Raw genomic sequence first — 23,636 nt, forward strand, 5'->3', positions numbered from 1 at the left:
GGGTGGCTGCCTTCTCTGCCTGTGCCCGAGGTCAGCCTGGGATCTACTTAATAAGCACCAGAACAATCCAGAATTAACGCAAATCTCATGAAAGCCCTTGACTTCTGCAGCATGTGTCTCTATTTGGGCAAATTTTTTTTTTTTTTTTCCCAAGGAAGAAGCTTGGGATACAATATTGTAGATGCTACAGTTTGTGTACACAATGCTGGGGCAGGGCGGGGGGGAGGCCTCCTTTGCCAGCTGTCAAGCAAAGAGGAACAGTTGGTCTCCTTTCTTCTTTATTCCACTTCCCTTTTCTTTTGTTCACTCACAGAGGCTGGTTAGAGTTAGTTTATACATGTCTTAAGCAAGCAAATTAGAGTAAAGGAGTAGGTGTGGAAAGGAAAGGAAAATGAGGGGAAGCTGACAGGGAAATTTCAAGGGAAGTTTCTTTCTTTTTTTTTTATTGTTCTTTAGATGAAAGCTTACAGAACATTAAACAGTTAGTACACATATTGTTTTATGACATTCGTTAACAACCCCACGACATGTTAACACTCTCCGCTTCTTAATGTTGGGTTCCCTATTACCAGCTTTCCTGTCCCCTCCTGCCTTCTAGTCCTTGCCCCTGGGCTGGTGTGCCCCTTTAGTCTTGTTTTGTTTTATGGGCCTGTCTAACCTTTGGAGGAAAGGTGAACCTCAGGGGTGACTTTGTTACTGAGCTAAAAAGGTGTCCAGGGGTCATACTCTCATGGTTTCTCCAGTTTCTGCCAGGCCAGCAAGTCTGGTCTTTTTTTTGTTTGAGTTAGAATTTTGTTCTACATTTTTCTCCAGCTCTGTCTGGGACCCTCTATGTGATCCCTTATAGGGAAGTTTTAATCATCACTGCCATAAGGGAAACTTTTTTTTTCTTTTTAAAACTGTAACTCTCAAGGGGTATTCACTAATTAGATAGTAGATAAGAACTACTTTAGATGACGGGAAACACAACACACAATACAGGCGAGGTCAGCACAACTGGACTAAACCAAAAGCAAAGAAGTTTCTGGAATAAACAGAATGCTTCGAAGGCCAGCGTAGCAGGGGCGGGGGTTTGGAGACCATAGTTTCAGGGGACATCTAAGTCAATTGGCATAATAAAATCTTTTAAGAAAACATTCTGCATCCCACCTTAGAGAGAGCCATCTGGGGTCTTAAACGCTAGCAAGTGGCCATCTAATATGCATCAATTGGTCTCAACCCACATGGATTAAAGAAGAATGAAGACCACCAAGGACACAAGGTAATTATGAGCCCAAGAGACAGAATGGGCCACATAAACCAGAGACTACATCAGCCTGAGACCAGAAGAGCTAGATGGTGCCTGGCTACAACTGATGACTGCCCTGACAGGGAACACAACAGAGAATCCCTGAGGAAACAGGAGAGCAGTGGGATGCAGACCCCAAATTCTCATAAAAAGACCAGACTTAATGGTCTGACTGAGACTAGAAGGACCCTGGTGGTCATGGCCCCCAGATCTTCTGTTGGCCCAGGACAGGGACCATTCCCAAAGCCAACTCTTCAGACAGGGATTGGACTGGACAATGGGTTGGAGAGGGATGCTGGGGAGGAGTGAGCTTCTTGGATCCGGTAGACACTTGAGACTATGTTGGCATCGCCTCCCTGGAGGGGAGATGAGAGGGTAGAGGGGGTTAGAAGCTGGCGAAATGGACACGAAAAGAGAGAGTGGAGGGAGGGAGTGGGCTGTCTCATTAAGGGGAGAGCAATTGGGAGTACGTAGCAAGGTGTATACAAGTCTTTGTGTGAGAGAGTGACTTGTAAACTTTCGCTTAAAGCACCATAAAAATTAAAAAAAAAAAACAAACCTGTAACTCTCTTTCTCACAAATATTTTGCAATAGAACTCCATTAAAAGTGTTTATGCAAATTCCACTTCAGATAGCACGAAAAACAATAAAAACTGACTAACGGAAATGGGGGACCCCGGCAGGAAATGGGAAACCCAGGGAGGAAATGGAGAGTGTTGACACATTGCCAGGATTGCAACCAAGATAAATAATAATAATAATAAAATATTTAGGAAGTTTAGTCAAAGAAGGACAAGACTTGTATTTTGAAAACTACAAAACATTACCGAAATAAATGAAAGCCCTAAATAAATGAAAAGATATCAATGCTCATGGATTAGGAGACTTAATTCTATTAAGATGGCGTGATGGTTAACGCTAGATGTCAACTTGGCGAAACTGTGATTCTTAGAGGGTTGACAGACACTGGACTGTTCTGCCATAATGTGATGTAATGTGATCACCTTCTATGATACGATCCGATGTGATCAACCCATCAGTTGAAAGAGGAGTTTCCTTGGGGCTGTGGTCTGTCTCTAGTATATAAATGGATGTTCTGAAAAAGCTGGCTTTCTCTCTCTTGACCCTTCACTCTTCTTGTCACCTGACCTATGGGTCTTGGAACATAAGCCTGCAGAAGCCTGCTGCCTGACCTACAGATTTGCGACTTGCCAGGCCCCACGATTGTGTGAGCTATTTCTTTGAAGTAAATCTCTCTCTCTTGATTGATGTACCTATACGTATAAAACCAAAACCAAACCAAACCCAGTGCCGTTGAGTTGATTTCGACTCATAGCGACCCTACAGGACAGAACAGAACTGCCCCACAGAGCTTCCAAGGAGCGCCTGGTGGATTCGAACTGCCGACCCTTTGGTTAGCAGCCGTAGCACTTAACCACTATGCCACCAGGGTTTCCATCTATACGTATAGATGTATGTATATGTTTCACTGGTTTTGCCCCTCTAGCCTGTTGCCGTCGAGTCAGTTCTGACTGATAAGACAGACGCCAATATTCCCCAAATTGATCTATAGATCCAACACAATCTCTATCAATATCCTAGCTGGCTTTTTAAATTTTTTTTGCAGAAATGGGCAAGCTGATCCTAATATTCATAAGGAAGTTCAAGGGACCCAGAGTAGCCAAAATAATCTTGGAAAAAGGAGAATGAAGTTGAAGAACTCACATTTCATGATTTCAAAACTTACTACAAAGCAACAGTTATCAAAGACAGTGTGGTACTGGCACAACGATAGACATATAGATCAATGGAACACAACTGAGAGTCCCTCATACTTATGGTCAGTTGATTTTCAACAGGGTGCTAAGATAATTCTATGGGGAAAGAATACCCTTTTCAACAAGTGGCGCTGGGACAATTGGGGATCCACATGCAAAGAATGAAAACGGAGGCCTACCTCATATCATGCCACCTGTATTTCAAATACTAGCAGGGTCACCCATGGTGGATAGGTTTCAGCAGACTTCCAGATTAAGGTAGACTAGGAGGAAAGGCATGGCAATCTACTTCCAAAAATTAGCCAATGAAAACCTTATGGATCACAACAGAACACTGGCCAACACACTTGCTTTGAACACGTTGTCAGAAGGGATCAATCCACAGAGGACGACATGATGTCTGGTCAAGTAGGAGGCCAGCGAGGGTGTGGGAGACCCTGAGTGAGAGAGATGGGTACAATAGCTGCAACAATGGACTTGAACTTGCTGGCAATCGTGAGCGTGACACAGGAGTGGGTAACGTTTAGTTATGTTGTCCATAGGTCACGATGAGTTGGCGTCAACTCATCCGCAGCTAACGAGCAACAGCAGTCTCACACTGTGTACAAAAATTAACTCAAAGTAGATAACAGACTGTAAAAGTTAAAACTATAAAACACTTGGAAGAAAACATAGGGGAAATCTTCATGACCCTGGATTTGGCAATGGTTTCTTAGATATGAAACCAAAAGCATAAGCAACAAAGAGAAAATGTAGATAAACTGATATTTTCACAATTAAAAAACTTCTGTGCTTCAAAGGGCACCATAAAGGAAGTGAAAAGACAACCCACAAATGGAAACGATTCTTACAGATCAGACATCTGATGAGGGACTTGTATCTAGAATATATAAAGAAATATTACGACTGAGTAATAAAAAGATCAATAACTCAATTTAAAAAATGGGCAAAGTGTCTACAGGGACATTTCTCCAAAGAAGATATTCAAGTGGCCAATAAGCACGTGAAGAGATGCCGAATGTCATTAGCCTTCAGAGAAATGCAAATCAAAACCATAAAACCGCTAAAAAAAACTAAAAAACCCATTGCTGTTGAGTTGATTCTGACTCATAGTGACCCTATAGGTCAGAGTGGAACTGCCCCATACGGTTTCCAAGGAGCAGCCGGTGAATTCAAACTGCCAACCTTTTGGTTAGGAGCCTGAGCTCTTAACGACTGTGCCACCAGGGCCCCTGCTAGGATGACTAAAATAAAAAAGACAGACAATAACAAGTGTTAGCAAGGAGTGAAGAAATCCTCATCCATCGCTGGTGGGAATGTAAAATAGTGCAGCCACTGTGAAAAACATTTTGGCAGTTCCTCAAAATGGTTAAATATAGAGTCACCACATGACCCAGAGATTCCACTCTTTCTCTTTCATTTCAAAGAGAAATGAAGACATATTTCCACACAAAATATTGTACATGAATGTTCACAGCAGTATTATTTGTAATAGCCAAAAAGTGGAGACGCCTCAAACGTCCAATCGACAGATGAGGAGATAAACAAATTTGGGTATATCCGTACAATGGGGCGGTACGAAGCCACAACGAGACACGCACGAACCTTGAAAACACCGTGCTAAGTGAAAGAAACCAGTCACGAAGGGCCACATATTCTATGACTCCAGTTACATAAAATGTCCACAGGTGGCAAATCCACGGACACACAAAGACTGGTGGTTGAAGGGGAAATGAGGAGTGATTGCTAACGAGTACAGGGTTTCTGTTCTAGTCGTTGTTAGGTGCCATCGAGTCAGACTCATAGCGACCCTATATACAACAAAACGAAACACTGCCTGGTCCTGCGCCATCCTTACAATCATTGTTATACTTGAGCCCATTGTTGCAGCCACTGTATCGGTCTATCTTGTTGAGGGTCTTCCTCTTTTCTAGTAGTTGGTGAAAATGTTCAAGAGTTAGAGAGTTGTGATGATTGCACAACCTTGTGAATATAATAAAAACCACTGAAACATACACTTTGAAAAGGATGAATTTAATGGTATGTGAATTACATCTCAATAAGGCTGCTATTAAATAAAAGCTAAAAAAATTTCATGCAGACACATGAACTAAAAGAATTTTAAAATGTAAATACAACAGCTGACATATTATTTTGCCCACTAGGTTAAAATATCTTGGAAACCCTAAAAAAAACAAAAAACTTTTTTGTTCTTTTGCTTTCCTGGGTTTTCTCCCACTTCCCTGAAGGATGAGTTCTTGGAATGCTTACCGTTTTCTCCCCTAAGAGCTGTGGTGGCATAGCGTTTAAGAGCTTGGCTGCTAACCAAAGGATCGGCAGTTCAAATCTACCAGCTGCTCCTTGGAAACCTTATGGGACAGCTCTACTCTGTCCTACAGGGTCGCTGGGAGTCAGAATCGACTGACGGCAAAGGGTTTGGTTTTAGTTTTTTCCTAGAGCTGTACCCAAAAGGGGCGTTCTGAGAAGACAGCAGGCGCTGTAGGCAGCTCCCCTCCGCTTCCCCCATTCTGGGCTGAGGAGGGCAGAGGCCGGGGCAGTGCTGGTTTGTAAGGTCAGGGGCTCACCACCCTGGGCAGGCCTGAGAACGTGGCCCACCACTCCTTTTTTGTAGAGGTTACACCACACGATCTCTGTCTTTAAAGAACTTACATTGAGGGGCATGTAAAAAAAAAAATTTTTTTTCTTTTGGTGACCCATGTGTTTCAGAGTAGAACTGTGCTCCATAGGATTTTTTTTTCATTGTACTTCAGTTGAAGTTTTACAGAACAAACCTGCTTCTCCTTAAACAGTACACACATTGTTTTGTGACATTGGTTACCAACCCCATGACATGTCAACATTCTCCCTTCTCATTTTGGGTTCCCTATTACCAGCTTTCCTGTCCCCTCCTGCCTTCTACTTCTTGCCCCTGGGCTGGTGTGCCCCTTTGGTCTTGTTTTGTTTTATGGGCCTGTCTAGTCTTTGGCTGAAGGGTGAACCTCAGGAGTGACTTGATTACTGAACTAAAGAGTATCTGGGGCCGTGCTCTCAGGGTTTTTTCAGTCTCTGTCAGGCAAGTAAGTCTGGTCTTTTTTTTGTGAGTTAGAATTTTGTTCTACGTTTCTCCCCAGCTCTGTCCAAGACCCTCTATTGTGATCCCTGTCAGAGCAGTCAGTGGTGGTAGCCAGGCACCATCTAGTTGTACTGGACTCAGTCTGGTGGAGGCTGTGGTAGTTGTGGTCCATTAGTCCTTTGGACTAATCTTTCCTTTGTGTCTTCGGTTTTCTTCATTCTCCCTTGTTCCTGATGGGGTGAGACCAGTGGAGTATCTCAGATGACCACTCACAAGCTTTTAAGACCCCAGACACTACTTACCAAAGTAGAACGTAGAACATTTTCTTTATAAACTGTGTTATGCCAATTGAGCTAGATGTTCCCAGAGACCATGGTCCCCACAACCCTCAGCCTAGTAATTCAGTCCCTCAGGGAGTTTCGGTGTGTCTCTGCAGCTTCCAGGGACATGTAAAATTTTGATGATAACATGTATTTGAGGACTTGGTACTTGAAGGTTAGGTGGGTGGAGGACTCATTTTTCAATGTGTATCATTTCACACTATTTTGAGTTTTCACAATGTGCAGGTACTTTTTCCCATAAAATAATTACAGTAACAGAAAAGTGCTTACAATCTAATTTAAAAAACAAGATGATAAGTGAAATGAAGTAATATATTGTTAATTACCAAACGAATGAATAGAGAGTACCAATCTCCTTGTTCTCCTAGTCTCTCAGGCGTACCACCCCCAACAGGCCTTCCTCAGCCAGGTTTCACTCTGTGCCCTCCCCTCTCCCTTGTCCCCTCTTTCAAGCTCCCTGAGTTCACCCCTGCTTGGGAAGAAGTTTTTCCCACTAACCTGGAAAGAAATGATCTTGTCTTTCTGTGGATTCTGAGGGAAACCACTGCCTTCAAGCCTCATTGTAACAAACACTTTTGCTTTATTCCCACTTATTTTGTGAACTCTGTGGAGTCTAGAAGGATCTCCCTGGAAACATTTTTGTGGTTACTGATGAAGTCTAATAAGCACTTCCAACCAGAACAGGAAAGAAGATTAGCACCCAATCAACTCTTTGTACTCAGTTGCTTTGGTTGAAATATAAACGTCTTAATTTCTGTAATTATGGGGTTGGAAGGGTTGTTCTAAGAATAGGAGTTTTAAAAATGTTTACATCGCTTTAATCTTAGCCTTTTGTCAAAGTAAAATTTTCGGAAGTGTAAAATCATGACCCTCACATAAATATAAAATGAAAACTTGTCAAAGCGTTTTTCAACTCATTAATTAGTGAGGGAACAAGTAAGATGTCGTGACTAGTAAGATGTTACAAACACTGGGGAGTTAGGTATAGACAGGCAATTAAACAGCTCGCTGGGTTTGATTCAAAACTGGTTCACGTTCAACAGGGCTGTAAACTACCCCTTTGGGCTTCTCTGTTCCCTGGGCAGAAATTAATTTGCATTTCACACAAAAATCTAGAAGTTAACCTCAGTCCCAGAGGTTTGTAATGTAGCCCTGACAATGAAATGGGAAGTCCAGCATGTTGTTCTGAAAGAACGCCCAGTAATCTCTTTTGCCCACTTGGAAGTATCTGAAACAATCCCAAACCCTTTAGGGTGGGGGGTTAAGCAGGTGCTGAACAGAGAAATGGCAGTCTGTGTGCCACAAGAGACCCAGACCTTCGTTGTAGTTGTGAGGCAATGGGGAGAAATCTTCCTTTGTCCTTTTCTTGTAAAACTCATTCCCCCTGGAGTTAAACATTTCCTCCTTTAAAATTTTAGTTTTCCGGTGTTCAGCACAAATTCTTTCTCAAACCTTCTGTGAGAGTTATAAAGTTCCTCCCCACTCGGTTCTTCTCAATCAGGGACTCTGAGGTTCGTAGCTCTGCTAGAGTCCTCACACTGGATGGGGAACTTTCTGGGCTTTTGCACAGTGAAGATTGGAACTTCCCTTCATTCTCATTGGAGAAGTTCTTTTTGACTCCCGAGTTGGGGCCCTGGTGGCGCAGCGGTAAAGGGCTGGGCTGCTAACAAAAATGTTGGCAGTTTGAATCCACTACCCGCTCCTTGGAAACCCTATGGGGCAGCTCTACTCTGTCCTATAGGGTCACTATGAGTCGGGATCCAGTCGATGGCAACAGGTTTGATTTGGATTTTGAGTTGAGTCCTTGATTTCCTGGCTCTCCAGTCTACCCTTTCTTCTTGACTTAACTCCCTCATTCCTCATTCTTCAGTATTTCCCCAGAAAGCATATTTGGTAAGTGAAAGTTTTGAAGTATATGAAAATATTTTTATTCTACCCTCATACTTGATTAATCATTTGGCCAGGTGTAGAATTCCTAGGGTAAAGTCATTCTCCCTTCAGACTACTTACTGAATGAAGGCTTTGCTCTGCAGTCTTCCAGCTTCCAGTACGGTCTGTGATGCTGTTCTGATTCTGAAACCTTACTTTGTGATCTATTGCTTCTCCTTGGAAGGTTTTAGGGTCTTCTTTTTATGCTGGGGTTCTGAAATATCATGTGAAATATGATGTGCCTTGGGGTGGGTCTGTAAACTTCAAACTGAATCCTTAAATTTTATCTTCCATTGAAAGTGGGCCCTTGCGATCTGGAGGCATTTATTAACTCTCGTGGCCTATGTTGGTTGTGTTTTAAATAATTTCCTCCCTTCTATCTGTTTTTTTTTTCCTTACAAACTCCTATTTGTCAGACATTCAACCATTTAGATTGACTCTTCCATTGTCTTATCTCTCTCCTATTTTCTGTTTTTTTTTGTTGTTGTTGCTCTACCTTCTGGGATTATATCCCCAACCACATCTTTCAGAACTTCTATTGAATTTTTCATTTCTGCAATTACATTTTCCAGAGTCTTTCTTGTTCTCTGTTCCTTTTTTATGGTTTCCTGCTCTAATTTTATGGTGTAATATTTTCTCTTCTCTGAGAATATTAATTATAGCTTTTTAAAAAGTTTTCTTCTGTTTCCTGCTTTGTCTCCCTGCCCTCCTCCCCCCCCCCCAATATCTTGTTTGTATTGCTGTCTTCCTTTAAAAAATATTCTCCAGGTGTCCTGAGGTACTGGGGCCCACTCGTATTTCAGAATGAGTCACTAAAAAGCTGATTGGAAGCTGTGTGTGCCTTGCATGAATGGTATGTATTCATTGGTTAGCTCACTGTAGGGACAAGGTATTGAGCTGGATTTTTCACTGAGGGAACCCCAAATGTCAGCTTATGTAGATCATTTTTCTTGAGCTAGTCACTTTCCCCATTTTCCTGACTATGCATGTGGGAAAAGGGACCTGGAGTGCTCTCTGAACTTTCAGGAAATTCTTAGTTTTCTCCATGTCTCAACCTTGCCTTCAGAGGAAACTGGGACCTCCAATTCTCAAGACATTTCTCAGCTTTGTGTGACTAAGGCTCCCCTGAATCTCTTTAGACTTGTACTTTTTTTAATCTTCTAGATCAGTGTTCATTCCATACCTTCTTCTAAAACATTATTAACGTCTAGTCTGCTGTTTTCTACCTTCCTGTTCTCTTTGTGGGTTTATAGCCTTTCAATCCCATTTACTATCATTTTAATGACGTTTTGGAAGAGATATATGCTTACCTTCAGTAAAACAAAAAACCTTCAGTAAGTCTTATTTAACCTAAAGTCTTCTTTCCAATTTTTAAATTATTAAATTCTAGATAATCCAGTCTCAAATGCTCCAGTCCACAAGTTCTGTGGGCATCAATGCTCTGTTCTCTACACATTCACCACCACTGCTCCTGACATGCATTTTCCCACCATCATCACAACTGAACAATTACAACTCATAGAGTGTCTACGGCCTTCCATACAGGTGCTCCCATCTTTTCAGAAATCTGGTCTGAGCTCTTTTACGACGCACATAATTAGCTGAAAAAGGTCTAGCTTTTATCTTCCTCACAGACGTCCATGCTAAAGAGAGTAATGTAATTCAATGTGGTGGTTGTTTATCAAAGGAAACTTCGGAGAGTAAAATAAAGATTTACAAGATATGATTATATTGATCACAGAGTCATAATTATGTGCGTTCCAACTGTGGTCTCTAAGGTTGCACTCCGCAACAGAGCTTTCTGTGAAGATGGAAATGTTCTCTATGTGCATCGTTCCCTGCAGCAGCCACTAGCCAAAAGCAGCTATTGAGCAACTGAAAAGTGGCTATGTGAGTAAGAAACTGAATTTTAATTTTTTTAATATTTTAATTAGTTTAAACCTAAATAGCCACATGTCTTAGTCAACTAGTGCTGCTATAACAAATATCACAAGTGGATGGCTTTAATGAAGAGAAATTTATTTGCTCACAGTCTAGGAGGCTAGATTTCCGAATTCAGGGCACCAGCTCCAGGGAAGGCTTTCTTTCTCTGTCGGCTCTGGGGAAAGGAACTTGTCATCAATCTTCCCCAGTCGAGGAACTTCTCAGCACAGGGACCCCAGGTCCAAAAGACGTGCTATTCTCCTAGCTCGTTTCTTGGTGGTATGAGGTGTCCGTGTCTCTGTGCTTGCTTCTCTCTTTTTATATCTCGAGAGAGATCGACTTAAAACACAACCTAATCTTGTAGATTGAGTCCTGCCTCATTAACATAACCACCGCTAATCCCACTCATTAACATCATAGAGGTAGGATTTACAACATATAGGAAAATCACATCAGATGACAAAATGGTGGACAATCACACAATACTGGGAATTGTGGTCTAGGCAAGCTGGCACACACTTTTGGGGGGACACAATTCAATCCATAACACCACTTATGGCTGGTGGCTACCATATTGGAGAGCCCAGCTCTAGAGGCTCACGGAAACTTTTCCTCTCTTCATTTCATAGCATTTTCTGTGATATGAGGGGAATTAAACATTTGGTTTCGCTTTCAATGAAGCTATGGATTTATATGCATATGTAACAAAATAACTGTGACATGCATAGTCTTACACAGGTTTATGTAATTAGGGAGAAAGATTAAATAATGTGATAATCAACACATATTTGAAAGAAAATCTAGGAGGAAAAAAATGTTAATGTCAGTAGCTATGAAGAAGTGAAAGAGGGAGGCTAGCGATATATTCTGGTGAGTAACAATCAGAAATCAGACCAGTGTGCAATTTGCCAACGTTGTGTTATATACATTTTTACAACAACAAAAAATATATATACCAGGATAAGAGGAGGTATCCTACTCTTATTTGTTCAGAGACAGCTGAATATGCAAAGAAAACATTTTCAGGTCAAATCCTGGAATCTCAGAAAGAATACTGTAACTTGTACCATTATGTTTACGAAGGTACAACATACTGTACGAAAGTTCTTTAATTTGTCAAAATCCTTCTCTTTCTACTTAAGAAGCTTATTATTGAAACAAAACGCAGATTCTGTATCCACTATAGATCAGTCACTTTTCAGAGCTAATTAGAGAGTGTTTCGAGGTTTTGTTCTTTTATTTAATTCTGTTATGGTGTAAATTATGGATCATTTATGTTATGGGGTTATTAGCATCGATTTTCTGTCTTATAAAAAACTGAAACAAACTGGTGGTAAAATAGGGAAAGAACAGGGCAGGGGAGCAAAAGTATCACTGAAGAGACTTTTACCTTTTTCCAGCTTTCCACTACAATGAAATCATTTCAGAATCCTGCCAATTGTGTCCTCATTCTTCTTATCTCTAAAGTGTAATTTTCAAAAGCTTAAAAGCATGACTCTCATGCAAATATAAAATGAACATAGATCAAAGATTTTATTCAACTCATTAATTCTGAGGGAACCAATAAGATGTTAAGACTAGGTGAAAGGAGAATTTGAAGAACAGAAATATAGATATAGAAGAGATATACAGAAAGGCTGACATGAAGTTGCTAATTAATACATGCAGAACTGGTTAATACCCTATAGGTGACATCTCTATGGAACAAAGTTCATTTGCAGTGCTTTGGACAAGAATCATTTGTATTACTGTCAGTTTTCAACAAGCCACCCAGGGATCCCTCTACTCTGACAAAGAGTTATAAAATAGCCTTCTTGCTGTTGTTAGTTGCCATGGAATCAGCTCCAACTCTTGGCAACCTTATGTATAACAGAACAAAACGTTGCCAGCCCTGTGCCATCTTCATGATCGATGACATGCTGGAGTCCACTGCTGCAGCCATTGTGTCAATAAAGGTGTCCCTTGTTTTCACTGGCCCTCTGCCAAACATGATATCCTTCTCAAGATTGGACTTTCCCGACAACGCATCCAAAGTGAGTCGATTCCAAAGTCCACCTTTCAGCCAAAGATTAGACAGGCCTATGAAATGAACTGTAAATGAACAATAACACATGTGAGAAACATGCTTCTTAGTTAACTCAAGTATTGGAGACCTAATGGGCAACACCTGCCCAAAAGCAAAGGTGGGAGGCAGGAAGGGACAGGAAACCTGGACAAATGGACACTGGGAACACAGGGTGTGAAGGCAAAGAGAGAGAGTGCTGATATACTGTGGGGATTGCCACCGTTGTCACAAAACAATCTGTATATAAATTTTTGAATGAGAAACTAATTTGCTCTGTAAACTTGCACCTAAAGCACACACACAAAAAATTTTTTTTGTGCTTTAGGTGAAGGTTTACAATTCCAGTGAGTTTCTCATACAAAAACTTGTACATAGTTACGTGACCCTAGTTGCTCTCCCTACAATGTGACAGCACACTTCCTCTCTCTACCCTGCATTTCCCGTGTCCATTCAACCAGCTCCTGTTCCCCTCTGCCTTCTCATCTCACCTCCAGATAGAAGCTGCCCACACAGTCTCTGGTTTGCGGCTGTACCTCTTAACCACTGAGCCACCAAGTCTCCATCTATCCTAGAGGGGATAGATATATGTCAACATCATGATAAATGGAGAAACGACTGACGTTGCCAAGGATTCATTTTACTTACATCCACAATCAACTCCCAGGGAAGCAGCAGTCAGGAAATCCAACAAAAGACCTCTTTCGAGTGTTGAAAAGCAAAGATGTCACTCTGAGGACTAAGGTCCACCTCACCCAAGCCATGGTATTTTCAGTTGCTTCATATGCATGTGAAAACTGGACAATGAAAAAGGAAGATTGAAGAAGAATTGATGCCTGTGAATTATGGTGTTGATAAAGAACATTAAATATACCATGAACTGCCAGAAGAATGAACAAGTCTGTCTTGGAAGAAATACGGCCATAGTGCTCCTTGGCAGTGAGGATGGTGAGATTTTGTCTCCTACTTTGGACACGTTATCAGGAGGGATCAGCTCCTGGAGACAGACATCATGCTTGATAAAGTAGAGGGTCAGCAAAAAAGAGGAAGGCCCTCAACGAGATGGATTGACATAGTGGCTGCAACAATGGGATCATACATAACAAAGATTGTGAGGATGGCGCAGGACTGGGCAGTGCTTCGTTCTTTTGTACATAGGGTGGTTATGAGTCTGAATCGACTCGACAGCACCTAACAGCAACAACATCTATATCTGTATAAAGAGATTTCTTTTAAGCAATTGTCTCACATCTCACATGATTGTGGGTCTGGCAAGTCTGAAATCTGTAGGACAGGCCAGCAGGTTAGAAACTTAGGCAGGAATAGATATTGCAGTCTGGAGCCAGAATTTCTTATTTAGGAAACCTCAGTTTTTGCTCTTAAGACCTTCAACTGATTAGATGAGGTTCACCTACATTACCAGGGGTTCAGTATCCCCAGCTTCATTACAATCTGCCCATATGTCCTCATTCCAATCTTCAGGGTCATTCTATCCCAATCAGTGCCCTCACTTTATCAACAGATGCCCTATGCCTACAAGGTTGGAAATTAAATTTCTGTTGTAATTCACTCGTTTGGAGGATGAGACTCTGGGTTTGGTTTTCAGAAATGTCAGTTCTGTGGCTATAGGAAATAAGGGTTTCTTCCACGGCACACATAGAAACTTTCAGGTCACTTCTGTGGTACTTGAGCTGGGAAACTGAACCCCTGAGTTCATTCTCCACACCACCCCCTCGCCTCCTGCCACTTTCTCCAAGACAATTAGGAGCAACTAGCCAATCTCATTATACTCATTAGTTTGACAAAAATGTTCTAAGGTATAAAATACATGAACACCCAGAACCTTGCCTCTTCTAAGTTATTTAATTAGGAGTATCCATTGGCAAAAAGAAAGGCCCCAGGAATTGAAGGAATATCAACTGAGATGTTTCAACAGACAGGTGCAGTGCTGGACGTTCTCACTCATCTATGCCAAAGAATTTGGAAGATAGCTACCTGGCCAACTGACTGGATGAGATCCATATTTATGCCTATTCAAAAGAAAGGTGATCCAACCAAATGGGGAAATCACCGAACAATATCATTAATACCACCACACTTAAGTAAAACTTTGCTGAAGATCATTCAAAAGCGGTTGCAGCAGTACATCAACAGGGAACTGCCAGGAACTCAAGCTGGATTCAGAAGAGGATGCAGAACGAGGGATATCATTGCTTATGACAAATTAATCCTGGCTAAAAGTAGAGAATACCATAAAGATGTTTACCTGTGTTTTCTTGACTATGCAAAGGCATTCGACTGTGTGGATCATAACAAATTATGGATAATACTGCGATGGATGTGAATTTCAGAACACTTAATTGTGCTCATGAGGAACCTTTACATAGAGCAAGAGGTGGTTCTTGGAACAGAACAAGGGGATATTGCGTGGTTTAAAGTCAGGAAAGGTGTGCGTCAGGGCTGTATTCTTTAACCATATTTACTCAATCTGTATGCTGGGCAAATACTCTGAGAAGCTGGACTATATGAAAAAGAACGGGATATCAGGATTGGAGGAAGATTCAATAACAACCTGTGATATGTAGATAACACAACCTTGCTTGCTGAAACTGAAGGGAAGTTGAAGCACTTACTGATGAAGATCAAAGAGTACGCCTTCAGTATGGATTACACCTCAACATAAAGAAAACAAAAATCCTCACAACTGGACCAATATAAGCAACATCATGATAAACAGAGAAAAGATCGAAGTTGTCAAGGATTTCATTTTACTTGGATCCACAATCAACAGCCATGGAAGCAGCAGTCAAGAAATCAAAAGACGCATTGCGTTGGGCAAATCTGCTTCAAAAGACTTCTTTAAAGTGTTAAAAAGCAAAGATGTCACTTTAAGGACTAAGGTGTGCCTGACCCAAGCTGTGGTGTTTTCAACTGCCTCATATGCATGCAAAAGCTGGGTGATGGTTAAGGAAGACCAAAGGAGAATTGACGTCTTTGAACTATGGTGTTGGCAAAGAATACTGAATATAGCATGAACTGCCAGAAGAACGAACAAGTATGTCTTGGAAGAAGGGTAGCTAGAATGTTCCTTGGAAGTGAGGATAGGGAAACTGTCTCACATACTTTGGACCTATTATCAGGAGGCATCAGTCCTGAGGAAGGACGTCATGCTTGGTAAAGTAGAAAGTCAGCAAAAAAGAGGAAGACCCTCCATGAGATGGACTGACATCTGCAACAATGGCTGCAATAGTGAGTTCAAGCATTTAACAACGATCAGGAGGATGGCGCAAGACAAGGCAGTGTTTCGTTCTCTTGTACACAGGGTCACTATGAGAAGGAACTGACTTGATGGCACCTAACCACAACATCCAATGGTGGTATTTTGTGTACTGCCACATCAGCCCATGGACTATCAGTGCTCTCTTTATTACTGGAAAGAGAATCATCGGTGCCTTTATATCTAATCAGATTAAATGAGCAATTCCAAAGACCCCAGGATCAATTCAAAAAACACATCTTTAGAACAAAATTCAAATTCCTAAGAAAAGGCCAGACTTACTGGACTGATAGAGACTGGAGGAACCCCTGAGACTATCGCCCTAGGATACCCTTTGCACTTAGAACTGAAGCTGTTCCTGGAGGTCACCTTTCAGCCAAATTACAGGTTGGCTTATAAAACAAACAATATCACCTGTGAGTAATGTGCTCCCTTAAACAATCAACTATATGAAACCAAATGGTCAACATTTACCCAAAGCAAAAAGGTTAGAAATCAAGGATGGGCAGGGAAGCTAGATCAATGGAAACAGAACAAACAGAATGGAAATAACGAGAATGCTGACACATTGTAAGAAATGTAACCAATGTCACAGAACAATTTGTATAAAAATTCTTGAATGGGAACCCAATTTGCTGCGTAAACTTTCACCTAAAACACGAAATATTTAAAGAAAAAAAAAATAAAACCAAGAAAAATCTTCCTTTAGATTCTGCTCCTCTAGAACCACCCTTGATAACCCAAATCTGTATCAGTCAGGGTTCTACAGATATGATATACCCGTCTCTGCCTGTATCTCTGTCTCTCTGCAGATCTATATCTACATCTGTGTCTAAGGGAGAGAGACAAATGGATAGATTTACTTTAAGGAATTGGCAAGTCTGAAATCCATAGGGTAGACTGGCAGGCCAGAAACTCAGGCGGGATTTTTATGTCACAGTCTTGAGGCAGAATTCCTTCTCTCAGGAACCTCAGTTTTGCTCCTGGAAACCTCTTGAACTGATTGCATGAAGCCCATCTACATCACTGAGAGGTGTCGTTAGTTGCTGTCAAGTTGGCTCTGACTCAGCAATCTTACGTGTAACAGAATGAAATGTTTTCCAGTCTCCTGTGCCATCTTTGCAATTGTTTGTGTGAGCCCATTGTAGCTACTGAGTCATTCCATCTCACAGGGGGTTTCCCACTTTTTCACTGATATTCTACCAAGCACGATGACCTTCTCCAGTGATTGGTCCCTCCTAACAATGTGCCCAAAGTAAACGAGATGAGTCTTGCCATCCTTAATTCTAAGGAGCATTCTGGCTGTACTTCCTCCAAGGCTGATTTGTTCTTTCTTCTGGCAGTCCACAGTATACTCAATATTCCTCACCGTTGTCACAATTCGAATGCATTAATTCTTCTTTGGTCTTCCTTTTTCACTGTCCAGCTTCCTCATATATATGAGGCCACGGGGTACTTTCTTTTATTTGAAATCAACTGATTACAAACGTTAATCACATCTACAAAACCTTCTAGTATTTTAGACTAGTATTATGCTCAGCTACTACCTGAAAGGTTGGTGGTTAGCATCCACCCAGCAGCACTGTGGAGGAAAAGGCCTGGCAATCTACTTCCATAAGATTGTCGTTGTGAGGTGCCACTGAGTTGATTTCAACTCATAGTGACTGTCTTAGTCATCTAGCGCTGCCATAACAGAAATACCACAAGTGGATGGCTTTAATGAAGAGAAATTTATTCTCTCACAGTAAAGTAGGCTAAAAGTCCAAATTCAGGGCATCAGTTTCAGGAGAACACTTTCTCTCTCTGTCAGCTCTAGAGGAAGGTCCTTGTCCTCAACCATACCATGGTTGGGGAGCTTCTCAGGTGCAGGGACCCTGGGTCCAAAGGACCTGCTCTGCTCCCAGCACCACTTTTTTGGTGGTATGAGGTCCCCAACTCTCTGCTTGCTTCCCTTTCCTTTTACCTCTTAAGAGATAAAAGCTGGTACAGGCAACACCCCAGGGAAACTCCTTTTACATTGGATCAGGAATGTGACCTGGTGAGAGTGTTACAATCCAACCCTAATCCTCTCTAACATAAAATTACAATCACTAAACAGAGAACAACCACAGAATACTGGGACTCATGGGCTAACTAACCAAGTTGATACACAGGTTTTTTTGTGGATATAATTCAGTCCATACCAGTAATCTCATGTGAAAGGAAGAACTGCTCCACAGGGCTTTCTAGGCTGCAGTCTTTACAGGAACAGATCTCCAGGTCTTTTCTCCCATGAAGCCTCTGGGTGGGATCGAACCTCTAACCTATCGGTAAGCAGCTGAATGTTTAACCATTGTACCACCAGGGCTCCTTATTCTGTAAGATTACAGCCATTGAAAACCGTGTGGAGCACAGTTCTACTCTGACACACGGGGTCACCACGGGTCAGAACTGACTTGATGGCAATGGATTTGGTCTGGGTTTTATTCTAGTTTTCTACCAAATGCCTGGGCACCACAGCCCAGCCAAGTTGATGCATAAAATTAAGCATCACATTATCTCATTTCTTGCATTTGTTACTAATACATACTCCACTCTGCACCTGATAACTTCAATGTCTGGCGATTCTATGAATCAGTTGCTAACAGATTCTGCTCTTTTTCTCTTGCGTTTTGGTCATGTAATCTTGCTTCCTATCATGCCTGGTAACGTACTGATGCTGACTACGGTGTATGAAAAATTATAGAAAAAAAATCGAGGCTCTGAATGGTGTTATCATCCTTTGGGAGGATTTACTTTGGCTTCTGACAAGTAATAAGAGTGGGGAAAGATCTTCTATCAATCAGAGATGGAGATGCTTGGGGGAAAGGGAGGCACTAGTCTTTGTGGAGTTTTTTTTTTTTTTGGAGGGGGGTTCCCCTCTACTCTGAGAACGTATCACTTTGGTGATCCTAACCAAAAACCTGGGTTACTTACTAAGGTCCCTTCTCTGGGTAGGGTCTGAATTCCAATTTTTGTCTACCTTGTATGTATAACTTCCAGAAGCTTTGCTTGGATTCTTTGCCTTCCAGCAAAGACTTTGAAGAGAAAAACAAGACTGTATGTCAGTTTCTCCTCTCGAGTCTTGGTCCCTCAAGTCTTTGCTGCCATGGTACCTCCCTCATGGCTTCAAATGAATGGCTCTTTTTGTTTGTTTGTTTTACCAATGTCCAGATTTTATGGCTGTCTTCAGAAGGAGGACTGGTCTTTAGCCGCCATTACTGGAAGTAGAAACTCCCCCCATTTTTTAATGTGTTGATAAAGAACGTTTCTTGGGCTCTTTGGTGAGGGGGTGGGGGCTGAGTTGGGTGCACAAAATAGTTCCACTGGAACATTCCTTTCTTCCTAAACGTTTAAACTCTTAGTCTTTATTCACCAGGGAAGTTTTGGCATCTCAACCTCATTGACTACAGGCCTTTGTTGAAGCCAAGTTTCAATAAACCAAGGAAGCAAACTTTAGAGTCTCACAGATGCTGGATACAACACACAAAATCAGGAATCTCGGGTGGCTATATGCATATTCATAACCCTTGCTGAATCCAATGTTATATTTCTTTCTCTTTGGTCTAACACTCTAAACTCTATTCTCATAATACTCCCCAGCTTCCTGACAATACATATTGGCAAGATTTTCCAATGTTCTTGGTATATAAGCTAGGTCCTGGCACACCTTGCAATTCTCTTATGAGCCTGTTGTTATGGACTTGGAGTCAAGAAGGCATAGGATGTAAGTTTTGAGGGGAACAGACATCCACTTGGGAGGCAAACGTCCCAGGTGAAGTCTTGAAAGCTCTTCATTCAAGCGGTGACTAACACTGTCATTTGGGGGAGGACAGGCTGCTTCTGTAGGCAAACAAGACTTGGGATTTGGGAGTTCAGCTTTGTCTGTGTCTCCCCAAATGATCCCATCTCGTCTATGGTCCCACTCCTTCCCATTTAGTGTTCTGATCTTAGCAACAGGGACTTGTTGAGGCTGAGCACTTAACCTCTGTAACAGTCCTGTAACCTGCACAATCAGATTTCAGATGGGAACACAAATCTTGTCTGCCCTGTGGCTATACCAGATAAAGGATTCTTTGAATTTCACCATATTTGTACCTGGAGATGAGAATTTAATACCTGTGTGTTTATATTTTTTTCTGTGAACTCTCCAGGGCAATCAGATACAGCCACCTCACTCTACAATCTTGGTAATTATCACTGTTGCCGTAACAATCAAGTTCAACAGCAGCAAGAGCCCTCAAAGCTTGTCCCCCAGCTGGCCCTGACACCACCACCGGTGCTAATCTGAGTCACCCTGCTGCTGCTGTGTGTCACGGACTACCTGCAACTTTTTGCTCCCTGTGCATTCATAAATATGTGTGTAACCCGTTCAGAATTCCACGCTGAAAAACTTTGTTTCCTGAGACCACTCTTGGACCAACTACTGTGTCAGTCAGGGTCCTGGCATGAAACAGAATCCAACTCAGGATGGTTCAGGAGACTTCGACGGAAGGACTACTGAAGAGATGTGGGCACGATTAGGGAACCAGCAAGGGACGGTGAGCACCCAGAGATGAGCAACAGTAGGAAGCTGTTACTACCTGTGCTGGGTATTCTCCATTTGTCCCTCCAGAGACATTCTCCATCCCTCTTCACCCTGCTCTGAGTCCAGGAGGCTGCTCTCAGCAGACAGCATCTCCTGGGTTCCCTTGCCTTTTGGCATCTATTTGATTTGGCTCAGAGAAAACAAAAATCCTCACAACTGCACCAATAAGCAACATCATGATAAATGGAGAAAAGATGGAAGTTGTCAAGGCTTTCATTTTACTTGGATCCACAATCAACACTCATGGAAGCAGCAGTCAAGAAATCAAATGACACATTGCAATGGGCAAATCTGCTGCAAAAGACCTCTTTAAAGTGTTAAAAAGCAAAAATGTCACTTTAAGGACTAAGGTGCACCTAACCCAAACCCCCAAAATTAAACCCACTGCTGTCGAGTCAGACTCATAGTGGCCCTATAGGACCTAATGGCCCTATAGGACCGAGTAGAAGTGCCCTATACGGTTTCCAAGGAGTGTGCCTGGTGGATTTGAACTGCCAATCTTTTGGTTAGCAGCCATAGCTCTTAACCAGTATGCCACCAGGGTTTCCAGGCCTAACCCAAGCCATGGTATTTCCAATCGCCTCATATGCATGTGAAAGCTGGGCAATGAATAAGGAAGATCAAAGAAGAATTGATGCCTTTGAATTACGGTGTTGATGAAGAAGGTTGAATATACCATGGACCACCAAAAGAATGAACAAGTCTCTCTTGGAAGAAGTACAGCCAGAACGCTCCTTAGAAGGAAGGATGGCGAAACTCTGTCTCACATACTTTGGACATGTTTTTAGGCAGGACCAGTCCCTGGAGAAGGACTTCATGCTTGGTAATGTAGTGGGTCAGTGAAAAAGAGGAAGGCCCTCAAGGAGATGGATTCACACAGTGGCTGCAACAACGGGCTCAAGCATTTAACAAGGATCATGAGGATGGCGAAGAACCAGGTAGTGTTTTGTTCTGCTGCACACAGGGTTGCTATGAGTCAGAATCGACTCAACGTGAAGACAGAGGTTAGGGCACAGTATTCTCTTCATCCCCTCCCAGTTGCTTTAATACCTCTTTCCATGTTTACTTTAATCATATTTAATATATATAGCAGATAGTTCAGATTAATAATATTTAAAATATGGATGTGTGTATTGTTTTACCTCCAGGAACCTCTGTACATTTAGTAATAACAGCTGACATTTATTTAATGCTTACTGTTTGTCCCGAGCACTTGAACATATTATACACTAAAAAAAACTAGATGGTGCCAATAAAGGAGGTAGTATGGTTATCCCGATTTTATAGTTGAGCAAACTGAAGCTCACTAAGATTTATATCTTGCCCAAGGTCAAGGTTGTACAGCTGACTTGTAGCAGGAGTGGGGTTTCATCTAGGGTAGTCTGCCTCCAGAGGTGTGCCCTAAACAACGTCGTATCCATTGGCATTTGCCAGACTTGCTTCCTCTACCTGACCTGGTGGTGAACACTTACTCCATTTTTCAAGCCCCAGTCAAGCAGCAGCTATCCAGGGGGGCTTTCTCAAAGCCCTCGCCCAGGAACTGTTCACTGTGTGTACCTCTTCCCCGCCATCACTGCCTCCTCCGCACTGTCCCTTCCTACACTCTCGTCATGGTGCCCACCACACTTTTCTGCACCCGTTTTCCTGCTTGTGATTATTTACAACAGGGTCCATGACCCATTCATCTCTGCAATTCCAGAGTCTGGCAGTAGGTCTGAGAAGAGGTACCCAGTAAACATGTCCGGGAGGGATATTTACTTGTCATTCCTGACTGCTCTGTATGCTCCGGTGCACCCCAATCTCAGATTATAGCTGACTTCCTCCTCAGTTTTACTCAGAAGATACTTATCAGTGGCCTTATAGTCCCTGGACCACCAACTTGGCTTCTGAACTTCCCTGCCTCCCTTGATGGGCATTCCCGCTTGCTCCCCTTGGGCAACCTGGCGGTGCCTTTGCACAGGGCTCTTGCTGTGGTCTCTCACCATGCCAGGTCAGGTCAGGGCTTCTCAGCCAACCCTTTCTGACTGTCTGCAGATAGGTTCCCTTGCTTCCAGTGAAGAAGGGGTTTCACTCAGTCCACAGGCATCCTGTGGCGGATTTACTTCTAGTATTCGATTCTGTGCTAAACAGCAGTCACGTTTTGTCAGGGACTCCTTTATCAAAACCCAAAGGACATTCCAAAAGTTCTTCTTTTCCTCTTTTGCTAAAGTGTTGAACTTAACTGCCTTCCAGGCCTGGCGGTGCAGTGGTTAAAAGCCTATGGCTGCTAACCAAAGGGTCTGCAGTTCAAACCCGCCAGCCACTCCTAGGAAACCCTGTGAGGCAGTTCTACTCTGCCCTACAGGGTCACCATGAGTAGCAACTGACTCTATGGCAACAGGTTTGGTTTTGTTGGTTCTGTTGTGGAGATCTCTGGGAGGTCACCCTGCCTGTTCAGGGCCAGCCACCTCGCCTCTGTTTCTACAACAGCCTTAAGGAAATTCAGTGGTGGTATTTAAAAATCCTAAAAGCCTACCTCCACATTTCATTGAGCTTTTCTTTACTCCGTATTTTCCAGCTTTTCATTTCTCTCAGAACAAACGTGACTGGCTTCAGCCCTGGGTAGGGTGGCCCTAATATTGGTACCTTCTGTGCCCCAAGAGGGATGTCCGCAGCGTGGAGTTTGATCCGACAACATCGCTGCTCTTTCAGTGACTCAGTTGGATCTCTTGCGAAAGCCTCAAAAGCGTGTGCTACGCATTAAAAAAAAAAAAAAAAAAAAAAAAGGAGAAAGGAAAACAGTTGTTTTTAATAATTTTAAATGCTTTTTCAGTAAAAAAAAAATTTTTTTTGTTGTTGTTACTGTGAATGCTGTTATTGCAGACTCACCCGCGTTTTCTGGGGCGCATTTTCACCCAAAAGATAAAAGCCCTGGGGGGGCAGCTTGCAGCTGTGGGAAGGACGCTTTTAGCTCCCACCTCCTGCTCCTCTCGGACGAGGCGGCCGGGAGGCGGCGCCCCGGGTCTCCGGAGCCAGGAGGGGCGGAGGGGGGCTCCCCAGGCGCCGGGCTGCTCCCCGGCTCTGGTCGGCGGAGCGCACGGGGAGGGAGAGTGCGGAGGAGCGGGGACCTGGCCGAGGGAGCTGGACTTCCTCCCTCCGTTCCGGAACTGCGCGCCCGAGCGTGGGGCGCGGAAACCCGGGCTGCGCTTCGGGAGCGGCGGGGGGCGCGGGCCGGGGTGGCCGGGGCGGGGGCGGAGCCGAGGCGGAACCGGGGGCGGAGCCGGGGCCCCCAATTGGGCGGTGGGAGGGGTAGGGGGCGGGCCCGGGGCGGGTCGGAGGGCGGAGTCGGGGTCGGGGGCGGAGTCGGGGGAGGTGCCGGG

At 43.0% G+C, this 23,636-nt stretch overlaps 1 long non-coding RNA gene across 2 annotated transcripts; it reads right to left on the reverse strand.

The window, feature by feature from the left end:
• Nucleotides 1–11,841: 11,841 nt before the first annotated feature.
• On the reverse strand, nucleotides 11,842–23,451 carry LOC126060184 (uncharacterized). Of its 2 annotated transcripts, none has more exons than XR_007513563.1 (5): nucleotides 23,146–23,451; nucleotides 22,903–23,009; nucleotides 13,043–13,191; nucleotides 12,886–12,965; nucleotides 11,842–12,423 (listed from the first exon to the last, which is right to left on the reverse strand). It is a non-coding gene; the product is annotated as an uncharacterized LOC126060184 (long non-coding RNA). The 2 variants fall into 2 exon arrangements; XR_007513562.1 differs by having other exon boundaries at nucleotides 22,793–23,009.
• Between the last annotated feature and the right edge of the window lie 185 nt (nucleotides 23,452–23,636).

Source organism: Elephas maximus, chromosome 17, assembly GCF_024166365.1.
Source record: "Elephas maximus indicus isolate mEleMax1 chromosome 17, mEleMax1 primary haplotype, whole genome shotgun sequence".
Taxonomy (NCBI): Eukaryota; Metazoa; Chordata; class Mammalia; order Proboscidea; family Elephantidae; genus Elephas; species Elephas maximus.